Source organism: Sinohyriopsis cumingii, chromosome 8, assembly GCF_028554795.1.
Source record: "Sinohyriopsis cumingii isolate HCF-2022 chromosome 8, ASM2855479v2, whole genome shotgun sequence".
NCBI classification, from domain to species: domain Eukaryota; kingdom Metazoa; phylum Mollusca; class Bivalvia; order Unionida; family Unionidae; genus Sinohyriopsis; species Sinohyriopsis cumingii.
The window spans coordinates 110,447,005-110,472,989 of record NC_142968.1 but is presented as its reverse complement, the minus strand read 5'-3'; the positions used below and the strand labels follow the sequence as shown (position 1 = coordinate 110,472,989).

The 25,985-nt window shown below is 35.0% G+C and overlaps 1 long non-coding RNA gene across 2 annotated transcripts in view; it reads left to right on the top strand.

The window, feature by feature from the left end:
• The window catches only part of LOC149794369 (uncharacterized), a 221,050-nt gene extending 201,556 nt beyond the window's left edge, over positions 1 to 19,494 (top strand). For both annotated transcript variants that reach the window (XR_016422624.1, XR_016422623.1), the window contains exon 4: positions 16,852 to 19,494. This is a non-coding gene — a long non-coding RNA (uncharacterized LOC149794369). The remainder of the gene's footprint in view (positions 1 to 16,851) is intronic.
• Positions 19,495 to 25,985: the final 6,491 nt, after the last annotated feature.

Below are 25,985 nucleotides of genomic sequence, written 5' to 3'. Positions count from 1 at the left end.
GCCGCATTTGTATGAATTTCGATATTACGACCTCGATGGTGTCCACACAGGACAACGAGAAACATTATACAGTTGGTGCCGAACTAAATATTCTGACTACTTGCATTTCAAGAATAACTGTGAGATATTGTCAGTCTGATGTCGAAATTTTACGACGTTGCCGTGGAAAATTTCGACAATTACTGTTGGTTCATGACGGTATCAATACTTTGAAGGAAGCTTCTACTGTCGCTACAGCGTGTTCATTAGTCTGTCGAAAGAGGTTCATGCTAGAGAACACATTAGCCATCACACCATCTCAGTCCTATATCTCAGTCAGCCGTCCATACACCGCCAAAGCTCTGCACTGGCTGCATTATTTGTGTGAAAGTGACGCTAAAAGGATACAACATACCACAAATAGTGAACAATGAAAATCAGAAGCTTTTCTATACATTACTGGGTCTAAGAAAACGCACAGATTATCTTTGTGTTCCAGCAATATTTATTTCACTGATGTCCCACTTGTTGCATCCAACATAGTTGAAAAGTTCATTCTCAGAGTTTGCAGTAGAAGAGTTATGCAAGCAAATATACCAACGACAGGTGAGGTTAGAGGAAGTATGATACGGAGGGGTAGAACTTTTGAATCAAAATTGCAATGGCGGTTTCAAAACCGATTCTTAATTTAGACGCATTACCTAATGTTACTGCGCTTTAGACGTCGAACATTTAAATACATAAATGCACACGACAGTTGTTTAGAGTACAAACCAGTGCAACGCGCTTCCTGAACGAAATGAACCAATAGCAAGGAGACGAAATCAAATGTATCAATATGCTTTGTTTGTATTTCTGGGTGGGCCAATACGTTCGATACCTTACCGCCCTCCCTTACATGTTGACAGAAGAAATCGACCTGAAACACATTCCTATTACGAAGGGTTGATAGAATGCAAACGTGTACTGTCGACAAACTGTACTGTCTTACCACATTATTGGTAAGTGTCGATATGTTTCATTATCTGGATATAAGACGAAACAGTTATATATATATATATATATATATATATATATATATATATATATATATATATATATATATATATACGAAATGTTCCGCTATATCAAAGGATGACAACTCCTAGTCAGGGATTATCTCCGGCTTCGTCAATGAATTTTCGAGACTGAAATAAGGAACTAGTGGTTATCTATCTATGTACCAGTCTCTAGAAGACAACGAGACCTTGAAAGAACGCTACCAACCCTTAGAACCCATTGCGTTAGAAAGCTCAGAAAAGATGGCAGGAAAACAATCGTTTGCCAGAGTCACACTAAATTATTTGGAAAAATATAGGCGGATCATAAGATATTAACCAAGTCGGAATACGTCGCAGATCCAAATCATACTTTAATTGGTGAAATATAAAGGAAAACCCATGAAACACGTGGTGTGAAGATCCATGAATGGTACTATAAACACTGTGCTTTCCTGGAACATGACATGGTCTCTTCTTTCCACTCGTATGACATGATTAATAACCATATGGATACTTTAGAAGAGAACATTCAAAGTCTCCCTCCTGACCTTCATTTAGAAGAGAACATCCGAAGTCTCCCTCCTGACCTTCATTTAGAAGAGAACATCCAAAGTCCCCCTCCTGACCTTCATTTAGAAAGAACATCCGAAGTCTCCCTCCTGACCTACATTTAGAAAGACTATACAGATTCAAGTGAAACCCGAAAAATCAGTTACATTTTTTCACGATTTTTGCCAAAAGTGGGGTCATTTTGATTAGCATCTCTCAGATGATGAAAATAACTATAAAACACAATACACGTCTTATATTTCAAGCAGTGCGACCTCTTTTCAATCTCATTCTCCTGCCAGATTTATTTGTGCACTGTATTGCACAGTCGCTAAATAAATCCACGAATGTGTGCACAATTGTTAGGAACCATTCCCAAAGAGTATTACGACTGTTTTCCTTGAAAACACGTCAGTTACGGGAAGGGGTCATTTACATACCCCATGAAATCAAAGACTTGATTGAAGAAAATAAAATAGCCTTGTCAAAACAGATCGAAGCACACTCTACAAAACCATCCCATAACATGACGACATTTCCTGCCACTTCTGATTCTTCACCGTTTACGACGATGCATGCCAATCCCGTTTTATCACAAATGCTTCTGAATTTGACGAGAAATGGAAACACGTTTATAAAAGCAATTCAACTTCTCGGTCTGTGTCTTCGTATTTTTCTTTAGCAACTGATGCCGCAGCTAAAACGTTACTTAAGTATAAGTCAGAACATGTGTGTAAAGTTTACTGGATTTAACTAAACAAGAACGGTTACAATTTGTTTCGTTGAAAATAAGTTATTGTCCAGTCCTGCTCATAATGACGATTATAGGAATTGCCTCCAATCAGTGGATACGAATTTCAGTATAAACAGAACTGTGAGATACGACTCGCGTTGGTGTTTTTGCTACTGAAGCGAAAGATGTCAACAATAAGTGCACACCTCCATCCTCCTCCTCGTCCGAAGACACACCCTTCTTCCAAAATTCAATGTAAAAAGAAAGACACCCCCTCTTCGTTTAACTAAAATTGAAATGTTTTATCAGTACTAAGTCAAGTCCTCTAATAATAAATCATTTAAAAAGAACCCAAACAAATCATAAAATCCGTGTGCGGGTTTTTTCTGGAAATTGTGAATGGAACAGTAATTGTGTCCAAGATGCAGTATCAATGATTAGAAAAGTATCGCATCGTTCTTCGCCAAATGGTGAAAAGAAAATATGTCAGTCGAAATACATTAATGCCGGTTCTACAAGGAGGATTTCTCTCCATTTAGGTAGGACCCGTGTAAAAAGCGACTGCTCCTTTGTTAGGATCGATTGCTTGACCATTTATATTAGAAGTCATGAGATATCGAGGATAAAAAGATGTTAAAAAGGACATCTTTATTTTGAGAGACATTACACACATCACACAATCTGTTGGAACATTTGGAAGATAATTCGCCTCTAATAGCGATGAGAGTGCCCTATACGTGTCCATGTTGTACCCTGAGACACGTGGTGAAGGTCACAGAATCATTGCAATAGCGGACAGGACGAAGGGTCCCCAAGACTTGGATATGGAAATGAAACAGCCACAGAGGAGGACCCCGGGCTGGAACATGGAGTTGCAGCCGTAGCAACAACAGACACAACAATTAAAAAGACAACCGACGATATTATCTCTGACAGACAACTGGTAAAGTGATATAAATAATTTTCCATCATCACTACCTGTTTTCATCAAGCCATGGGATGCATATAGAGGGAATGGAATATATGCTGTTCGTAGAACATAGCCGTTGTGGTCTAGATATTAACTGTACAATACAAATAAAAGGCCCTTATTAGGGTCACCCACGTCTCTAGAATAAAAATGATCTAGTGAAAATAATTGCCCAAAAATATGTTTTATGTTTGTGTATGTATAAGTTCACAGCTAAAGCTAATACCAGAGTGTAATAGTGTATGTTTGCGGGTACAAAGTGTACGTATAAACACTGCCTTTGTGTTATAAATTGTTCAATCTCAGTGATTACAGTGTTTTGCACGGTGAAGATAACAGCAATACTTTACCGTAGGTCCGTGGTTTTTTCGTGCTGTATTCTGTATGAGTGTTGTATTCTGTGCGAGGGATGTTTGTCTTACTGCTTTCCCATATGAAACGGAGCTCTCATAAGCCATGAGATTCGTTGCCGATCCTGTTAGAGTAGCGACATAAGAAGAATGACAACCTCCAAACATTCCCATGTAGGAACATTGAAGGAAGCCATCAGCTTGATGGATATGATGGAGTACATCCTAGACCAGATAGTGACAATGTGGTGTTACCCCAATAAAACGTGCATCCACAGGGAATTGATCTCACTTAAGTAGTCAACAACAGTAAGAACAGTAATGGAGAACGAAGAGGAAAAAATGTAAGCTTCGTAGGAGGAGGAAGGGAAACAAAAATGGGGTCAGAAAAGAGAACCAGACTTCTTGCGACTCAATACAAACTGAATGACGATGCGGGGAAAAAATGGTTTGTGCTGCCATAAAGACTGGATTACCGATGGAGAGAAGAAGACAAAAGAACCTACTTTTAAGATGCTAGTCTCCACAAAGAAACATTTTGGCGTAAGGAATATGCGGCCCGCTATGCCAGACCTGGTAGTTGTAACCACTAAAGCAGAGGAGTCGAATAAAACAAAATTTTAAGGGCCACCCAGATTACTAGAAAAGAAAGATACTGATCCTATCTGCCAAACAATTTTGTTTTTATGCCTTTTGAATATGTATGTTGTTTATGGGGTTGTGCATATCCGTGTTGTTTAAAACTAAAACTTAAAATCATCTAACCCCTTCTATCGTGTTTGTTTTTACAGGTATACTAATGTGCATACAAACACGTCTTACTCTTTCGTGGGATAGCATATTTGTATATTCTTTTGTGTAAGTATGTGAATGTACACTTCTTGTCCATGTCCTTGGATGGATGGGTGGGTGTTTGGATAGTAATCAAAAGTAAGGTTCTGGATTGTATACGTGGCATTTTAGATAACAGACGTGTGTACTGGATTGTAGATCAAACAATTTTAGCATTACATTAGTTGCGACTCGATGGTCTTAAACTAAGTTATATAAAGAAGCCAAAAAGATAATTTGCATTTTGTTTTTTAAAAAGTCAACAAATAATTTAACTTTCTAGAATATAAACTGAAAATTGAAAATGAATTTATTGTAAATTAAATCCAAAATTAGCTATAACAAGTCCAAAAGTATCGAATATTCCTAATTAATTCCAATCTTGAAAGTGCTGATGTACCAACATTCTTACCGTAATCTGTGATATAATCCAGAATGCCTTTGAATGAATTCGCAGTAATCCAACAATATTCTTAATTCAGACAATTAACACTTTATTAATTCCAATGAGTGCGATCAATACTTTGTCTGCGGTCCAGAGTGGCTGAGTGGTCTAAAGTACTCGCCATTACGGATCATTGCCATCTCGGCCCTGTCTGCGTGTGGGTTCGACTCTTGTGCCTCGGGTTCGACCAATAATGGTACTTGATAAACTTTGCCAGTAGCTTCCCCTGTGTGTGTGGTTCTTTCCGGGTTTTTCATCCCCACCAATTGTACTAGTTGCCAAGTATAGGCTATCATGAGATGAAAAATGACATTATACCCTACCACAACAAACAAACAAAAATAACAGTTCCTCTAGAATTATTTCTGAATACAATCGTAAATAACTCTAAGGACTGATCTTAGGATAGGAATGAATAATTTTGGTTTCCCCAACCTTACTTAAGGCATAATAATATGTCCACGATGTGGGTCATATGTTCCTTTCCAGAACATTCTAAGGTCAAAAGAACATGTTAGCATGTTTACAAATTGCCGTTGTTTAAAAGTACACCATAAAATAATGGACAAAGGTAGCCATCCAGTAAGTTGTTTATAAATGACAGCAAAACCTACAAGCTAAATTCATGGATAAAAGTTAAGCACTCACAAAATAGATTTACATAGCAAATTTTGCCATGTCGCTATAAAATGTGGACCTTTTATCCCTTAAAAAATTTAACAATAACGTTTCCCTTGTCCCTGTAAACTGTTAACCCACTTTCCTTTACAATGTTCGACATACGTTTTCCCTTGTCCCTAAAAATACATTTATACCCATGTGCACTGTTGTCCCTATAATAACATTCCCATTTTAAACATATCAACCATTTTGACATAGAATTTCCACATAACCCATATAGTACCAGTTTAAACCTACGGTTTAATGATAATCGCCCATTGTTCCTCAGTAATCAGATACAACCACTCACGTAACAAATGTGTCAACAATATAGCAGATCCAAAGGCAAGGTGATAGTTGTTATATAACAAACTAATAATTATTCATGACAAAAATGTTTGCTCGTACTTTCTGTTATTATTATTACTAATATTATTATTACTAATTTACATATAGCAAATACGTCATTTTTCGCCTTTATGTGTGATACAGTATGTTATGTATATTTGTCTTTCTGACACATCCTTGACTATTTATGTTGTTCTATCCCTGTGACACATATGGTTTGCTATTTACATGTTCTTCTATACTTGTGAGCGATTGATTACTATGTATGTGTTTCTATCCTTTTGATACATATTGTTTACTAAGTATACGTGTTTCTATAATTCTGACACATACATTATTTTCTTCTGATAGATTGTTTACTGTGTATATGTGTTTCTATCTTTATGCCACATATTGCCGACTATGCATATGGTTCTATAGTTCAAACATATAGTTTCCTATGTATACATATATTCCTACCTTTATGACACAAATTGCTTGCTTTGCATATGTGTTGCCAACCTTCTAACACTCTCTTTAACATGTATATGTGTTTCTATCATTCTGACATATTGTTTACCATGTATATGCGTTACAATCCCTCTGACATATATTGTTTACATCAAATGCTCCGTACGTGGATTTGAATAAAATAATATTCTGAATATCGAGTTCATTCTCACAATTTACAAGAAAAAGCAGGAATTTAAAATACTCCTATGTGACAACTTCGCCTAGCATTTCTGACTACATTGCTGTTTACTCCACCAAAGCAAATCCAATATGGTTGCTCCCATGTCACAGATAAAGTATTTTTTATCACAATACATACATTTCGTATTTGGTGGAATTATTATTTATGTATCTGGATAAAGTAACATAATTCCGTCCATTGAGATATATACATTCATAATAATAATAATAACAAAACAACAATTATTATCATCATCATTTGCAACACTGACAACACCACAATATATGTGATTCACTAAATGCGATCACTGACATCAAACACAATACTTACAAACGTTGGGGCTGATTTTGAACAGTTATGAATATGCCCCTTACATAGTTAGCGAAAGCAATAACAGACAAAAAACAAAACGTATTGGTATTAGTGACAGTAGAGTAGAGGTGATGTAAACATTGAAAAATTGTTAAACCTACATTAAAAATCCAAGTCACACACACATGTAAATCTTGGACACTGTTCGTTTAGTGCCCATCTGGCCACATGCTTTGGTCCAAATAAATATGTTGTTTCAGCCAACATTTGTCGGCAAGCAACTATATCAGCCTTAATAGTTAAGCAGTAAAGGAACGGAATTTCAACCAACAATATGATCTATGCCAGAAATTACAACATGTTTTCTCTTGTGTGATTGAACTCCTTTAATTGCTCGTAAAGATGTAAATGAACATCAATCAATAGCGCAAATAGAATTGTACTGCCATTAGGCATACTGTACAAATAATTTCATTACTTGATGGCCGTACAAATACTGTCTGGATCACAAAATGCTTGTAACGCTTAATCAACAATATAATAAAAGTGGAATATAATATTATATGATGAAATATTATCGTAAATCAAAGAGACTAATTACCTTAATAATATATTATGTGCGCTCGTTCCTTTTCAAGTCTGTTTTTGTTGTATAGAAAATATAAGTTATAATGTCTGTATGACATGCCAAGTCGCAAATATTTCAGTTTGTGAATTTGTAGCATTTGTCACTAACAACAAGGTTCTGTACATGTCGATCCCCTATATTTCCTCACACAGACACATACACACACACACACACACACACACACACATGACACTAAGGATTAATATTTGGTCATAAAAACAATACCAGGTATAGGATTATGTACGCCACACACCAAAGTCCATTCTCCAACATGCGACAGTCGGTTATAAGTTTAATCGATATAATCACTTCACATTTGTTTATATCTTAATGGACAGTTTTTTCTTATGTTTTCATCTAAGGTTGCCAAAAGTTATGAATAATTCTACACTTCAGGATACAAACAAAAGCTAGGCAAGGATGTTTTTACAGAAAGCATGCTTGTTAGGTTTTGTAATATATTCAGCTGATAGCATTTTCACTAAACCAACACTACCCCAACTTCTGCTTGTTTGCGTTCATTTTGACCGTCAAGACAGATATTCAACATTGTCCTGTGATAAGGCGGGTCAAACAAAACCCTATCAACCTCGAAGTTCACTAGCAATATAACAATTAGCATGCCTCTAATCACCCATTAACCAGGTCGATTTTGAGATATTTTCTGCTGTAACAGACATACACAGATCGTAAACCAAGCCAGCTGTTAATTTGTAGCCCAAGTTAAGCCAAGATCTCCAGCGCTAGACTAACCGTGACAGTTAGTCAGCACGAAGGCGAACCATTCTCAGGCCTGACTCAAATAAAATGCATACCAAACTTATAGATTTAGCTTATGTTGTTGTTGTTGTTGTTGTTGTAGGGTTTAACGCCATTTTTCAACACGAGATAGACTATACATGGCGGTCAGTATTAATGGTGGAGGAAGAACCCGGGAAAACCCCGGAAAGAGCCACCTACCCACGAGAAGCTACTGGCAAGCTTTCTCACATACCCACATTGGCTGAATCAGAGACTCGAACCCACGCAGACAGAGGTGAGATGGTAGTGATCCGTAACGGAGAGCGCTTTAGACCACTCGGCCACTCGGGGCCCCGATTTAGCTTATGTATGAATTTAGAACCACAAGGCTCTACCGTAAAATTAGGATTGTGTCAAGATATGAACTATCCAGGGAGACATTCTCCATTAAAGCAAGTCAGACAGTGAAAATTATGTAGGTGTAAACAGTCCCTATCCTGAGTCAGGACCATATTTCCCTTAAATCTTCTTCATCACGTCAGCCTAAACACTTGGTCCTGTTGATAATATAAAGACCTAATCCACTTTTCAATAATTTGTCGGGTCCCGAATTTATCGGAAGCAAGATGGCCTCAGGTCACAATTATTTTTCCTATATAGCTAGTCCATTGATTTTCTTAGTACTGTGTTCGAATACTAATAAAACACATGTCTGTCTAACGAATCATTACAGATGAATTTATGATGTAGTTCCTGTCTTTTGTTATCCGGCGTATTTTGACGGGCTGGACTGTGTACAAAAGAAACATGCAGTGTGTCGCAGATTACACTTTGAGATCAGTATCAGTTCTTCATTGCTCACTCTGCACTGTCGCCAAAATGCATACGTCCAGCGAAAATACATACGTCCAGCGAAAATACATCCGTCCAGCCACACACTAATCCTCATATTCTAAAGAATAAACAGTCATCCTTAAATGAATACCATGGCAAACATAAAGAGATAGGAAAAATATGCTCTACAAATGGAACGGAATTACATTCGTGTGTTCTGAGCCGGAAGTAATTATTGTGACCTTAGTCCAATCACAGCGATCACTTTGGAGACTGTATACGTCTCAATACGTCCCTCCGTACGTGTCATTCTTGTGGTGTTTACTTAAAGCTATACGTTATGGTGTGTCACCTTCTAGAAAAAAGGATTGACAAAGAGGGGGGCTCTTGTTATTATTCAAAATTAATTCTTGTCTTGATGTGAGAAAGACACAGAATATAGATAGAGCTTTGTATAATTCGTTATACTGCGACAAAAGATATTAGCTCAATCGAATAATCAATGCAACGAGCCCACTATTTTTCAAGAGGTTTGCAGACAAAGTGAAAACCATGACGAAATTACAACTTATTTTACAATGACTCGTGATATATATCATTTTCAAAAAGCAAAGAAAATCAAAGCTTTTGATATATTATAAAATATGTAACCGATTGATATAGCTTTCGTGATGGCATTTGTTTCGACCTCGAATACTTACCAGGAGGAAATTCAAGAGTTCCCTAATACATTATTCGTGAAGACTGAGGACATAATTTGTGTTCTGAACAGGTGACCTAAGATAAACAAGAAAGAAACAAAAACATGTCTGTCCATATATTGACAACTCTTGAGGACTGTAAAAAATACAGAGACGATATATATATATATATATATATATATATATATATATATATATATATATATATATATATATATATATATATATATATATATATATATATATATGTATATATATATATATATATATATATATATATATATATATATATATATATATATATATATATATATATATATAGTGTGTGTGTGTGTGTGTACGGAATATTTCATGAGTGAAGTGAAAACATTGTATAGCCATTTTTGTGCAGTGAAATATATTTTGTATAGTTGTACATTGCTAAAAGCAAACTCTGTCCATTTACATGGATTTTTTTTCTAATGCGATTAACAGCTGCTTTACTACATCAATAAAAACAAGTTCTAACTGTTACATCAAAAGTAGGACAGCGATATTTTGAAAATTTAGTGTTTGCATATAACGCTTCAAACTGTATTTTTCCAAGTAATGTTTTTGTAATGAAGGGTTATTTTGAGATTTTCTCTAACACAAGTCATGCGTAAATTGATAATGATGTGTTGGGTTAGGCATAATGTAGAAACATGAGAGAGCGGTTGTCTGACGGGCATCAGAGCATAACAGCTTTAAGCAATGTTTTTATTGATTGTGCGTTTGATTCTAACGATATTCGTCCTTTGGTTTGTTTATTTCAAACACGAACTTTTGCGTCACCTTGGCAAGCTTGCAGTCTAGATCGGTAGCAGACGCAGTATCTAATTGTCCAGTGTAATCTAATTTTGGTATACAATCAATGCCAGATTATCGATCCTTTTCAAACACGATTGTGATGCAAGTTGAAATTGCCATTTAAAAAACAAAACTGTATTAATAAAGTTAATCACTATTTCTTTCTCATGTATGTATACCTTATTTATTGAGTATTACAGGTATACAACACTGTATTGGTGACATATAGCAGCAAGTCATGTATTTTCAATCACTGCTATTTTCCATGCTTCCTGTAGATACATAATAATAAAAAAGATAATTCTTGAAGTTGGCTATGCTACCTACCGCTGACATGTTTTAAGATATGTGCATTCTAATGTGGAGGAGAGAGAAAGAGCTGAAAGGAGGGGGAGAGAGAAGAAGACAAAAATTCAAATAGGCTTCAGTATGGAAATACATCCTTGAATAACATACATAAAGGCAAATATTTTTCCTGAATGGGCAAACAAGGTAGTTCCAAAAATGATACAGTAACTGTGGCGATAAAGATTGTAATTCCACTATGGCGATACCATTTTCTCATCTTATATGTATACATACATACATACATACATACATACATACATACATACATATATATATATATATATATATATATATATATATATATATATATATATATATATATATATATATATATATATATATATATCGATCGTGAAACCCCTTAAGTGCCATATTTACTGCAAATCATATTGCTTAATTAGACTATGGAAAGTCCAAGCCCATTAACTTCGGACATTTGGACATAAAGTGCTCTGTTAAAACGATTAAACTGCACTTTGTTGCGAAACAAGTAGTTTAACGACAGAAAAATAGTAAATGCAGATAATGATATGGTATGGTTGTGTGGAGTTTCTTTGAACAATTCACGACAGGTTTTGTTATATGTCTGCTAATTTTAGTATCTGTGGCCATACTTGATGGTACATCCATATTACCTGCTAATCGTTGTGACACATTTATGTCGTGGTTTTAAATTTAATACATTTAGTTGAATTATATTAGGTATTTTTTTAGAAGAAGACCTTTAAAGGATTTTCTTGTTTTAGTAGGCGTGGTCAAATGTATTGTCAAATCTGCATCACTTTTCTAACTTCTAAATGCCTAATTTGTCTCTAAAGCTTAGAATGTATATGGGTGAAACTATATCGTGCGCCAAAAGCCCATATCGTTTCAAAATGGCGACCTGTCATTATATTTGTGTAGAATGAATGATGATTTGATAAAAACGAAATCGAAATCTAAGATATTTCGATTTAAGTAGCAGCTGTTATATTGTTGGCAACCGAGCACCATTTGTACCCACTTAAGAGGTATACAGGCCAAAATATTTGTTGTAAACTTTTCGTTATTTGAGCTTAAATTGGCATTAGGAAATAGTGTGGCATTAAAAAGGCTTTAAAACAATAAACAGACAAACACTAAGCGGTGTTCTCCGAAGTCGTACTACTAAAGCCTTATTGTGAACACAGAGCTATGTATAGAATAACATCAAATTAAAAGAAAAAACCCAGCAGCAAAGTCATTGAAAATTTCAAAATAGAATAAGAATCCCACATGCAGTTGGTATAACAATCAGCAGCATCGACAGGAGTTAATATTTTTAATACATTCACGCCAGAATGGAAACTAATATATGGATGTGGAAATGTGCATGTTTCAGTTTTTGACAAAATTGTTTCATGTTCATTTAAAGGCATATCAAAGTCAGTGATGTTGATTGTCATTCTATATCTTTGACGCTTTCCTTCCTAGCTAAGCAGTTTTATTATTTATTTAGACGTCCTCTCACCGCAGTTTAATAGCTCTTAATTACACCATTAGTTGCTTCCGTAATGATGATGTTTTTCATCAGATGGATGAGTTCCTTACTGTGCTCATAAGTGTTTGAGACTTATTTTCTATCTAAAATCAATAACGACTGAGAATTATATTATTCTCAGCCAGAAAACTGAAACTATTCTTTGCTCAAGACAACTTTTATTTGAAATTCACGAAGTTAGAATAATAATGTACATACCAGAACAAACCGAGAAATATTAGAAGCAACAGCAAAAGTAGATATAAATAAGAGCAATCACGTGAAAAAGTAAATAGTGATACAATATACATACTATCATTGTTTTTCGATTACCATTTGTATGGTGCGTCTGAATAACTTTTGTAAGCATAATCTTATTATAGCTGGATATGTATTTGTTATTTATAGATATTTGTCACGCATTTTTATATTGATCCCTGTCGTTCAATAACACAGTTGAACGTATGACTGTTAATGAAGGTTTAACCTACTGCATGTAAGTTATCGACTCGGCATCAAAGCTCAGCCTGCCCCCAAACCGATGGCTTTGTTTTTAGGATTTTGTTTTATGTGTATAGATGTAATTAATGGCCTTTAATATTTCTAAAAATTCTTTAAGTCAATTTCTACATACAATTTAATTACTCTATAGAACGTACATACCACACAATATAGAGGCATTAAAATCTGGTTAATTACATCTGTTTTTATTGTACTCGTAAAACGTAACAAAGAACGTAATACATCTCTCCAAAATAAGCTTTAGTCGTATTCAAAGTGGTAGAAATCTATACTTGCTAATGTAGCCATTCATTACAAATCAAGGCATATAAAATAAATTTACTTTTGTTCCCTTCTCAACACTCACTTCACACATATCAATTTCAAGGATGTCGATCAGGCCAGTCTTTCTGTTTCTGTGTTATGCTTTAAAATTAAACAACATCAAAACAACAACTATCTTTCTTTTTATCTGATCAGAACCACGGTTTTAATGGTATTTGTTTCTTAATTTTATGATATAGTCGGTACACTTTGCCTATATTGTGTGCAGTTTAATACTTTTGATATTATACATGTGAACATATCACTTTATGCTATTCTGACTGGTCCAGATAAGCCCATGAAATTATTCTGCAGTATTCTCTTTACCGATTGGCTGCGATCGTGAGAAACCTCTTTTAACCCCGCCTTCTGGAATTTTCGTTTTCATTGAACATATTTGGCCGCCATCTTTTGATTCGATTCACTGAAGGTAATTGGGAAAGAATGGTCTCGTCTGTTTCAGTATTGCCAATTTACCCACGCAGGGGTTTGTTATGTCATGTATAACATATCATAGCACGAACAATGGCAAAAGCCCCAAGACAAGAACAATAACAAGAAGTACAACTACCGGTATTACTTTGATGATATTGAGGATGGGGGTGGGGATGGATGGGCCGTATATCTGAAGCATGGAGTCCACCCCATATACAATTTTAAAGGTTAACTTACAGAAGTAAATAAACTCACATTTGTTAACAGAAGAATGTAGACATAAACCGGTCTTCCTAATTAAAAGTAAGTATGTGTATTTCTGCATCGAGTAATCGTCTTTTCACAAAAATATCGCAACAATGTAATGTTTATTTGTGATGCTGATTTTCAACGTAAACAGTGGCACCGTGTTTATTAGGCCAGTTCAAAACGGTACCGTGCACCGTATCAAACAATGTGACATCACAACCATTGGACATTTTGTGTTGACAAATCTACAATGTTCTGTTTGTTTGTTGGGGGGGGGGGGGTTTGTTGGCTGGACGCTTATTCTTTGATTTATAGTTAGCAAAAATGTATAATATACTTTTACTATTTCAACTTTGTTTGGGACTAATTTTTTTTACGCACAACAAATGAAAGGTACCGCGAATGTAAGAATGAACGAAATTATTCGTTCTTCTTCTATTTAAATACTTTTTACTGAAATAACAGTATGTTGTATTTAAAACAAATCCCAGATTGGTAATGATTTAATATTACATTTGGGAAACTCGTTAAATAATGTCCAGCTTTTGCTCGTCAAGTCTCGCAAACGCTGAACATTATTCAACCCGTTTCATTAGTTCAGTATTAAATAATTACCCATTTGAGATCCTCTATTTATTCAACATTTCAATCAAGTCTGGAGGAGGATCATACTGATAAAGAAATAGATGGTGGGACGTATTTTATGCAAGGTATTTACAGATGTTATATTTCCAATCAAAGCCATCTTCTTTCTTCTTCAGAATTTAAAGAGTCATTTTTATATCTTTTACTCAGAGTCCATAATAATGATAACAAGTTCAAACTCATTGCAAAGGCTGGATAGAGTTCTCCTCAGTCAGCTTACACGTTCGCTAGAGTCTGCAGTTGCTTGAATTTTCACCAGGGCTAAATATGCGTACGTTAATTTTTTTATAAACGTGTTTATTGCGCTAATAATCTGAATATGTTTTGAAATATGACTATGTATGTAGGGTCCAGATAAATTATAATCTCTCCCTCCCTCCCTCCACCCCCCCCCCCCCCTCTCTGACCGCTCAGGTGGCCTAGTGGTTAGAGCGTCCGCCTCGGATGCGGGAGGTCGTGAGTTCGATCCCCGGCCGAGTCATACAAAAGACTTACAAAAATGGTACTAACAGCTACCTTGCTTGGCGCTCAGCATTAAGAGGTTAGTGTTAGGACTGGTTGGCCTGGTGTCAGGATAATGTGACTGGGTGGGACATTATGCTACATATCTGCGTCATGATGATCCAGTGCTAGACATCACTATAAACTGTCACACTGCAGGCATCGTAGCGATATGACTGAAAAATTGTTAAAGCTACTTTAAAAATCCAAGTCTCTCTCTCTCTCTCTCTCTCTACACACACACACACACACACACACACACACACACACATAAATGACATTAATTTTAAGCATGACCGTGCTATATATATATATATATATATATATATATATATATATATATATATATATATATATATATATATGTATCTCCCTCTCTCTCACTTTCTCTCTCTCTCATAGTAGTGATCGCGATTATTCAGGACTCATGATAGAGGATATAATAATGCCAAACAACTTGAGATCCGCCATTCAAATGTCTTTAAACCCTTTTTTTTTTACAATATTTGGATGTTAAATGTTCTAAAATTCCATCTCACCTAAGATCGCGTCGGACATTATATCCAAGGTTCGCGATTTTTGTACCTATCAAGACGAGTCAGGGTCGGCTATCATGGTGTTTCCTTGAGAATGACCCTTAGCTCCCATTTCCATTGCATGGTAGAATGTGTTAAAAGTGTATTAAAGCAACAAAAACAAAAAAACAATTGTCACTAAATTGTTTTTGAAAGTCAACATGATCCTTTTTCTCCATTCCATTAGCCCTCTTCGCCCATCTTGAAATTAGTGTAAGTTTGTATTCATTGAGCATTCATTCACACTAGAAAAACTGCAAAACAACTTGATTTTATCGCGTTGAATTCGGACTATTATAGGTGATGGCCTCTAAAGATACTATAATCGCTTATCTCCTTGAATTAAAGAAACAACACCAGACTTCGCATTTTTCATGACTCTTTTCCCAATAGGCTTGATATTTCACTTTTGGCAGTCATGTATCCTCAAAACACACCTTTTATTTCCCTTAGTCCTTAAATTTCATTTGAATGGAAATATGATGTCGAAACCCAGGAGGAGAACGGTTACATATTATTCAGAGAATATCGTAAAGCCCAGATAGCTGATGTATCCTTTGTAAAGCGATCATTCACAATAAACTAGTATTGTGCCAAAAAACTCTTATGTGGACAAAAGGTACAAGGTTTCATATTTAAGTATTATTTCTAATAAACAGAGGGAGGATTACGGCTTGTGACATTAATTGAAAAAGACTACCAATATTTAAAAAAGACCACCAATTTCTCTAAATCAGCGTCAGTTCCGAAAAGTATTGATGACATGAAATTTGAAAGGTTACCGTCTGTAATAACTGATTGAGGCTGCGGGCGATTTTCATTCTTGTTTGTACCGATTTTGGAAATACGAGATTTTCATTTCTGATTATGCGTTCTTTTGAGCCTTCATCGAGTGCACGCTTTATCCGATAACTCTTACCGATGAAATTCGTTACCGCTGGCTTTAAACTTCCAAAAGCGCTACTCAGAGACCACGTCATTTGCCATTGTAAGGTTTTAGCCCGGCAAGCTTGTCTTCCCGTCAGCTATATAAATGCACTGTAAACTAATTCTATTATTTATTTCACGGAACCGCAGGCTTTAGATGTTATTTCATGTGAACTAGTATAGAACATAAAACCTGATGAAGTCTTATAGATTCTTATTTTTTCAGACTTACGAGAACAATTAAAGGCCAGTTAATGATTTCTGAGCAGGCGCAGAGAGAACAAAACACCAACGTGAAGCCGACAAATCTCCTTGAATCTGGCGATTAGGAGCTTGAATCCCGGGATTAAGCGAAAGAACGGCCAATCAAAAAGGCTTTATTGCGAGTTAAGAACTCTTTCACCTAACATTTGAGTCTGATTACTAACTCAGTGTACATTGATGAGGAAAGCAAAGCAGGAATCTGGATCTTTGTTCATCTGTTTTCTTGTCCTTTCTAGCAATCGTAGACTTTGCAGCAGGTCGAGAAATAATAAACAATGTGATTATGTGCAATGCCTGGCTATTGCAGGAGCTAATGTTGACGGAAGTCTTGTGTCAATGCGACCGGGAAAAATATCTCAAGCACAGTTCAGGAATCGTTCGAATCCAACTGGATGTATTTTAACAAAACATAATCATATGTTATATTGCTTGCAGTAATAAATTATCTGAAAAGGGAACTGTTTATATGTATGCTATTGGAAAGCGACTGGGAAATATAATCACTGGAATGCTAATGGAAATTTCGAACCCAAAGAACAAAGTGGATTTCTTATTTTTACGGTAAGAGGAAAAGCATCACACCGTCGCTTACTCCTTCACATACAAACTATTAGTCGTGTTTTGATCAGAACTCTTGATTGGAAAGGTAATTATACCAGTACGAGCAAGATAGATTACATGAATAATACTTTTTCAGACTTAGAGTGGTCGTGAAGTCAATATTCCGAAGAGGATAGTGAACAAAATAAAAAAGAATTATGGTATATGATAAAAGCCATTAAGTTATATCGTATGCAGAACTTTCTGGCATAATTAATACCCACAAGACTTACATCATTAGTGATAGTTAGACTTTGTTAGAAGTATCTGAGTGCAAGATTAAGTAATACGTAGAAAACTTACAAATGTTCTGTTAAAGCCTTACTTAGAAGACTAATCCAATAGCCTGTCTTTGGTAAAAGTGTTGGAACGGTTATAGAAATTAGACAATGCGAAGCCAGAACATTGATGTCTCTATGACTGATTTCGATCAACTGAGTTTGATGAAAATGTCGAAGAACAATCAAAATATGCAGGCGCTCATCAAACTCCAAGACACTTTGTAGTCGCTTGTTGTCGGTCAGTAATTATTAGTATGTAAATGATGTGTAAAGTCAGCAGTATGAGAACATTTGAGTGAAGATAACGTTTCTACAGTCCAGTTTTAATATACGCGAACAACATATTATCTTTTGACACTTAAGTCAATACAATATTTGTATTTATAATATTCATCAGCGTATGCAAGGAGTTTATTTAAAGTCCACGTGTGTCTTGAAAGTGTACGCACAGACCCTTGCATAGCATTGGTGTTCAGAGACAAGAAAGTTCTATTTTGTTCTTGCATGAAAGTGAGAACTTTATTTTAGAACGTTTCGTAACATACCACATACTTGATGGAACGACTTTATTGTATCTGCTAGATTTAAGGGTAACAGAAACACTCATACGACACAAACTTTCAATCATGTATTAATACAATCGGAAGTTTATCCACAATCTTAAAACCAACGTATGTACTATGTTCATATGATAGGCTTCAAGATATAATGATTGCAACGACTAAATAATCAAAATGCCGATATCGTATGGACAGTGTCGTTTCATAAAGTCTAGGTGCCTGAGGCTACTGGTGGAAAATTTAAACGCCTCATTGACTTGAGAAAACACGACATTTGTACGAACGAAAGGTAACTTCAAGCCATTCAGCCTTATTCCGATTTAGATAGGACTACCAGCTGTTCTCAACAAATTCCGGATATTGGGATAATTTAATTCATGTCTTTCTAATAGGATTTCAAAACGCAATCTAGGAACGTCGCTCCATTTCTATACAAGACTTGAAGAAACACCGTTTGTGTGCTAACCATTCTTGTAATCGTCATCAAACATCTAGAAGCAATTAAAGGCACGTTAATTGATGCAGATGACATTCATTCTGCAGCCAATCAAAACACCCATCTGGTCGTAAAATCTGTGTCAATCAATAATATATTGCTGCAATGAGCTTGGGTGACACTGGGAGGCGAACAACAAAATACCCAAACGAACACTTCAACAGGGCTGTAATAACACACATGCAGAGACCGGCGCCATCTACAGAGGCAGCAACATTCGCGCCCCCTGGTGGATTACTTTCTTCTTCAACTTTTGCCCATACTAGCAAAATGAAAAGCGGAAGTGTAGATTCAAAAGGAATTATGTCTTCTAACCTGACTGGCGAAATTTTGTTTGATCTTTTTGATACCAATGCAACGAATCTCACATTTTCACAAACTACCGACTTTAGTACGGATTTTTCTGTCCCAATTGATTGTGATTTGAACCACACTTCTCTCTGCTTTTCCAACATTTCTGGCCACGATGAACGTAGACATATAGATCATGCTTACTGGTCATTATTTCTCCTTGTCTTCCCAGTGTTCACCGTGTTTGGTAATGTGCTTGTGGTGATGAGTGTATACAGAGAAAGAAGTCTAAGAACTGTGACAAACTACTTTATATGTTCCCTCGCCTTTGCAGACATTTTGGTAGCCGTCATCGTCATGCCACCGGCAGTGTACATGGAGGTGAGTACGGTTTTATTTTTCAATTCTTGTGCTGTGTTCGTTTCAGAAAACAATCTACTGTTTGTTTTAATATTGAAATAAACTATAGTTGGAATGTAACGAAACTAATTAAATAATAATATGAAAACAAATGTAGTAATCACCTTGATATAATTGTACTATTGCAGTTATGGGCTGCGCTTTATTTTATGGTGAGGTATTCTTTTTTGTGAGTAAAAGTTGACGCATGCAAGTCTCGATTACACACAAGACTACCGTTTCTTAATTTGCACCCATACTCATCCTACCTCGTATTACCGATGCATAATACTGAGAATGATTAAAAAAGAAGTAACAGACAAGAATTATATTCATACATTTTCGTATTAAGATGCATTTGCTATACATAATAGCGCGTATTGCTTTCATGAACCTCAACAATAAGAGTGCTTAATTTTTTCACAAAATTTATGTTTCAAAACTATAAATTTGGATAAATTCAGGAACATGTCACATTTATTACCATTTCATTTTGGTGAAATTTCACGTCAATAACGGAATGAAAACTTTGATGAATTATAAGACCATAAGTAACTATAAATATACTTGTAATAATGTCTCATGAGTGAGTATCATTCATTGGTTGAAACATACGTATCCTATTTCTATAGAATTATTAAGCAGATATTTAAGAAACTGGAAAGGAAAAGGGCATGTTTAATGGAGACGTAATCCAATCAACACCTGCTCATGTCAACATTTTAAATTTATATCAATCTAAGAAATTTTAAATGCTGACAAAAGGAAGTACTTTGGAATCAAAGAAACATGAAGCCAATTTGAAATGCGCCCTCTGGTAAGAACTATTTCATTTTAACGCATTAACTTTCTTACGTGGAATAGTCAGCCGCTATGAAAAGTAGTTGGCAAAACATATCGTGTTTAAATTCTGCCTTATAACAATAATAATATTAATAATAATATTAATAATAATAATAATAATATTATTATTATTATTATTATTATTACATTTTTTATCTGCCGTTTATCTGCCTTGATAAATATTACAGAAAACTGACTGTCATAGAACCATATTTAAAACATAAAATTGTATCATTCATTTTGCATTATTCACCCTTGATAAAACTACAGTGTAGTGTACATATATAGAAGTATTGACAAACCTATGTGCATGCCACTAAAATATTTTCCAACCCATAAAGACTATAGGACATGCCACTAAAATATTTTCCAAACCATAAAGACTATAGGACATGCCACTAAAATATTTTCCAACCCATAAAGACTATAGGACATGCAATGTGTAAATATTATATTGTCACTTATTTTAAGTAAACGAATCGCACAAGTATTGTTTTGCAACGCATAGTATCCGTTATATAGATTTGAATCAAAATGATGTTACAATAAAAAGACATCCAAAGACCAATTTGAACAACCGTTGTAATCATCGGCTTATAGTTTGGTTCTTTTGTTTGTTTTTGTTAATTTGTTGGGGAAAACACTGGAAAGAAGACAGGCAAACCATTTTAAATTTAGCTCTGAGAAAATCTAAAATATTTGTATCCGTAAATAGCATCTACTACAAATGTTGTCCTCTGATAGGTCAAACAGGTTATAAACCTTGGAGGTTTAGCGAGCTGGCCATGTATTTTGTTTTAGTAATGGTTTTATTTTGCATCAACCACTAGACACGACCACAACACGATATTGATAATTTTAGCTAATAGAAATACAACTACACTAAAATAAAAACCAAAACCTTTGGTAGCGAACATAAATATAATTTTGCTACTTTTTTACTAATAAAACTTTGGCAAACGCTAAATTCTATTGTTGTTCAAGACATGTGATAATATATGTTTCATGAGTTTAACACGAAAGCAACTATTTGTGATGCTAATAATTCTTAATTATGTACAGATTGGGCAGGTTCAAAATGAGCTTAAATGTATTTATGTGGAAGAATAATCAGATGACATCAGTACTAATATCATTGTTTCAAAAGCTATTCTCCATTGGTGTAGAAAAGATGGAGATTTACAGAATATAGTTTATCAATGATCACAGGGGCCCCGAGTGGCCGAGTGGTCTAAAGCGCTCTTCGTTACGGATCACTGCCATCTCACCTCTGTCTGCGGCGGTTCGAGTCAAAGATTCAGCCAATGTGGGCATGTGAGAAAGCTTGCCAGTAGCTTCTCGTGGGTCGGTGGTTCTTTCCGGGGTTTTCCGGGTTCTTCCTCCACCATTAATACTGGCCGCCATGTATAGCCTATCGTGCTGAAAAATGGCGTTAAACCCCACAACAACAACAACAACAATGATCACACGACAGTACTAAAAAGTCAGCTCTACCAATAAGATGGTTAAAACCGTATAGTATAAAGACGGATTAAAGAGCGTGCCTGAATTGGTATTAGGCGTTATTTACATTACAGCTCGTAAATCGTATAAACTTTACAAGATGAATCTACAACGAACTCGGCGAATGCAGCGATATGTGTAATGGAGAACAAAGTTTAAAATATCACATGGTAGGTCAGTATATAACATGGCTCTTATAAACGAAAAGAAAGGCAAACTTTGACGTAAACCTGAAAGCATTAACATGATGAAACTATCTCGCCAATGTCGAAAATTGCAGAAAATAGAACTACCCATCTAAAAGACGAGCGTGTATACCGCTCCGATGGCCTAGTGGTTAGAGCGTCCGCCTCGGATGCGGGAGTTCGTAGGTAATATCCCCGGCCGAGTCATACCAAAAACTTACAAAACTGATACTAACTTCTTCCTCGCTAGGCGCTCAGCATTAAGAGGTTAGTGTTAGGACTGGTCGGCCGGGTGTCAAGATAATGTGACTGGGTGGGATATCATGCTCCATGTCTGCTACATGATGCCCCAGCTTAAAACATCACTATAATCTTCTACTCTGCAGAAGATATGACTGAAGTATTTGTGAAGCTACGGTAAACATCCAAATGAATCTCTCTCTCTCTCTCTCTCTCTCTCTCTCACACACACACACACACACACACGCACACACACACACACACACACACACACACACACACATATATATATATATATATATATATATATATATATATATATATATATATATATATATATATATATATATATATATATATATATATATATATATATATATATATATATATATAGTTGCTAATAAATATTTGGGGACAGTCAGCAGACTGAAGTATCGTTTACTGAGACTGTCTTTTGATATGTAAATCAAAATCAAAATCACAACACACACACACTTAGACGATCGCTCTGTTGACATACTAATAACATGTTAAGGCAACTTATCAAGCATAACGTATTGCTGGTCGTTTTTATTTCGGTTCAGATATGACGTACCAGAATTACACAGTTCAATGAGATATACGTCTAAAAAAGAAAAGTGCTTACGACTTCTTTATTGCCATCATGAAAGTTCATGTGCCTACACAAGTATCAATCAATTCTGGAAACAAATTAAATTGGACAGTTCCGATATAAAATACACTTAACAAAAAATAGATGCATAAGCCAGTACATATTTTAATGCTGTCGTTCTTTAACGTGCTGTTTTGTTTTAATCTCTCATATGGTTCAAACGTATTTTTTTTCAAAACCCTTCTCAAAGATGACGCAATAGGTTAAACAATGAACCCTGCCTGACTTAAAGGCTAATTATCAGAGTATCATGACTATATATCCCTGCTAATATAGTTGATACAATTTCTACTCGGTATCACAGAAAAACCTCTGGATCGTATCAACTTGAAAGATATCCCCAACACTGAGAGAATAATATGACAACAAACTAGCATCTATTGAACAAAATTGCAATCAAATAGTCATAATTGATGAGAACAGATCAAATAGTTTAGATGTTCAAGACTTGTTTGAACAACCATAAATCACGTCGTCAAATGTTGTTCAAAATTGCATGTAGTAACCAAAAGAGCATATGAGATGCCTCTCATCCAGTAAAATTGACAACTGATCGAACATATGATAAGATGTAAGATAGCTACTATATAAAAGATAGCTACTATATAAACTATATGGAGAAAACGAAATAAATTATCTTTGAAAAACTCTGGCATTCTAAACTTTAAACGAGAAAGATAAAGACGGAACTCCTTGGCCAGCGTGATTTCTTTTCTTGCAACTAAAACATATATTGGATAATAGTTCCTTTAAAATTAATGTCTTCACCAACAAGATAATTGCTAAAACTTATTCTCTGTCCTAGGTGCATAGCAACAGTAATTAACCAAAATAACGCCCAAAATTGAGGACAACAAAAATAAAATACAATGTTATTGCAGGCACATTATGAAATTTACTTCCAATTTATTTTTACAAATTTGAGTAACAAGTGTGGCATCATGTGATAAGGGCTAATTAAACAAAAGACAATGCACATCAGAATGTGTTTAAATGACTTAGTAGAAATTTTTGCAGCAGGGAAGACAGGTAAATACAAAACTAAATTTGACAAATACGTGCAACAAGCTGCATTATTATTACAGCTAAAACTGATATAAACTAAAATATTGCTAAATTAAGAACTTTGTTGAACGTGGAAATAATATAGAGATAGTAAATATAGTGTTTCAAAAATGGATAAACACAAACCAGATTTGTTGAATTAAGAAACCTAACATATGTATTATATTACATTAAGATTCTCGCATCTACCGAATCATAAGCTATCCCTATTTGGGTGGTATTGATTTAGTTTGAATATATGATATCAATTTCAAATTGCTTGCGAGGCAATATACTACAGAGCAGGTATTCAGTTCAATTATATGAATATGTTTTGGGAGACTTTAAAATCCGAACCGATATTTCTGGCATTATCTGTGTTTAACATTTTTGAAATGCAAAAGAAAGTTCTCAGAATTCCATGCTTCAAAGAAAAAGTAAATATTATATACAATTTACATCGAGCAATTAGGACGCGTGTATTCATTTTATTTACATGAGGCTTGTGCTAAGAAACTTAAGTAAGGTTTACTCATTAGACCGGAAGAAACAGTCTGCAGAACACGGACCTGATTTGTGCAGTGCAAAAAACGAGTATCTGCAACCGGTAAATAGTAAACAGCAATTTTTCAAATCATTGCACCGAAAGAGAAACTATTCTTTCTGAACAATAATAATTGAGAACAATATAATAATGTGTAATTCTTAAAATGCAATACACTATATATATATATATATATATATATATATATATATATATATATATATATATATATATATATATATATATATATATATATATATATATATATATATATAACACTTAATGTGTTGGTAAAAAGCAAATTGATATACCAATAATATTGGTATATTTGCGATCCGCCCATGGCGCAATAATGAGAATATATAAACATTCTTTCAACTGCAGGCCTATAGATCAATAATGAATTTATACACATTCGTTGATCATGATTTAGAATTCCCTACTATTGTTCCATTCCCTTCTCCTCTTTCGCGCGTAAGGGACAAAATAAGCAAATATCTGGTGTGAGAGAGAAAACTATATTACGCTGGACGAAAACATTAAAACTGAACTTGAACCAAGCAGCCTACAGTAATCAAGTTTTGTCGTAACGGTATGTTTACGCTTTCCTTTGGATCTATCTACAGTGTTCATAATATCAATGATACATAGTTGCAATAGCCAGTCGACACTAGTTACATATGGCAAATGTTTCGGTTACGAGTCACACATACTGTAGCTTATTCTTTCCTTTGTTGTTACTGTGTTTTTAAACCTATTACAATGTTCTAAAATAGATTATTCGTTACTGAAAAGAAAATTTTCCAAATGGTAGTACCCGACTCTCCCCTCTGTCTCCCTCTCTCGGGATTATCGTAGCTAGATACGGGCGAAAATCCATGAAAATACGAGCATTGGGGATTTTCACTTGTGTCATACGATGATGTCTCTGGACTTATGAATGATAGTAAAGTCCATAGGAAAAGAGAGAGAGAGAGAGAGAGAGAGAACATTTAATAGTCTTTAGATATGTTAATTAAAGCAGAATAATAACTTAGGTGAATTGTCAGTATATTAAAATATTTTAATTACGTCTCGCTGGTACGTCATTTTGCTTAGGTTTTATTCCACTCTAATTTCCATACGCCAGTAAGTGAATGCCTGACAGTTCAGATTCAGTGTACAAGAAGCTAACCGTGTTTGTAGTGCACTACTTTCGTCATAAAAACCATATTTTATGTTTAAATTATGAGTGTATATTAGATTGAATTAATGAATGTGAATAAAAATAGAAATTCAAAAGGTAAACAATCAACTTTTCAATTTGCACATGTTATCGAGAACAACAAGAAAAATCGTAGAACTGCATTTTTCAGCGGACGCATTCGCAGGGGTATGAGTAGTTCATTCACTCGCTCAATACACAGTTGCCCGGAGCATATCGTAACTCCATTCAAA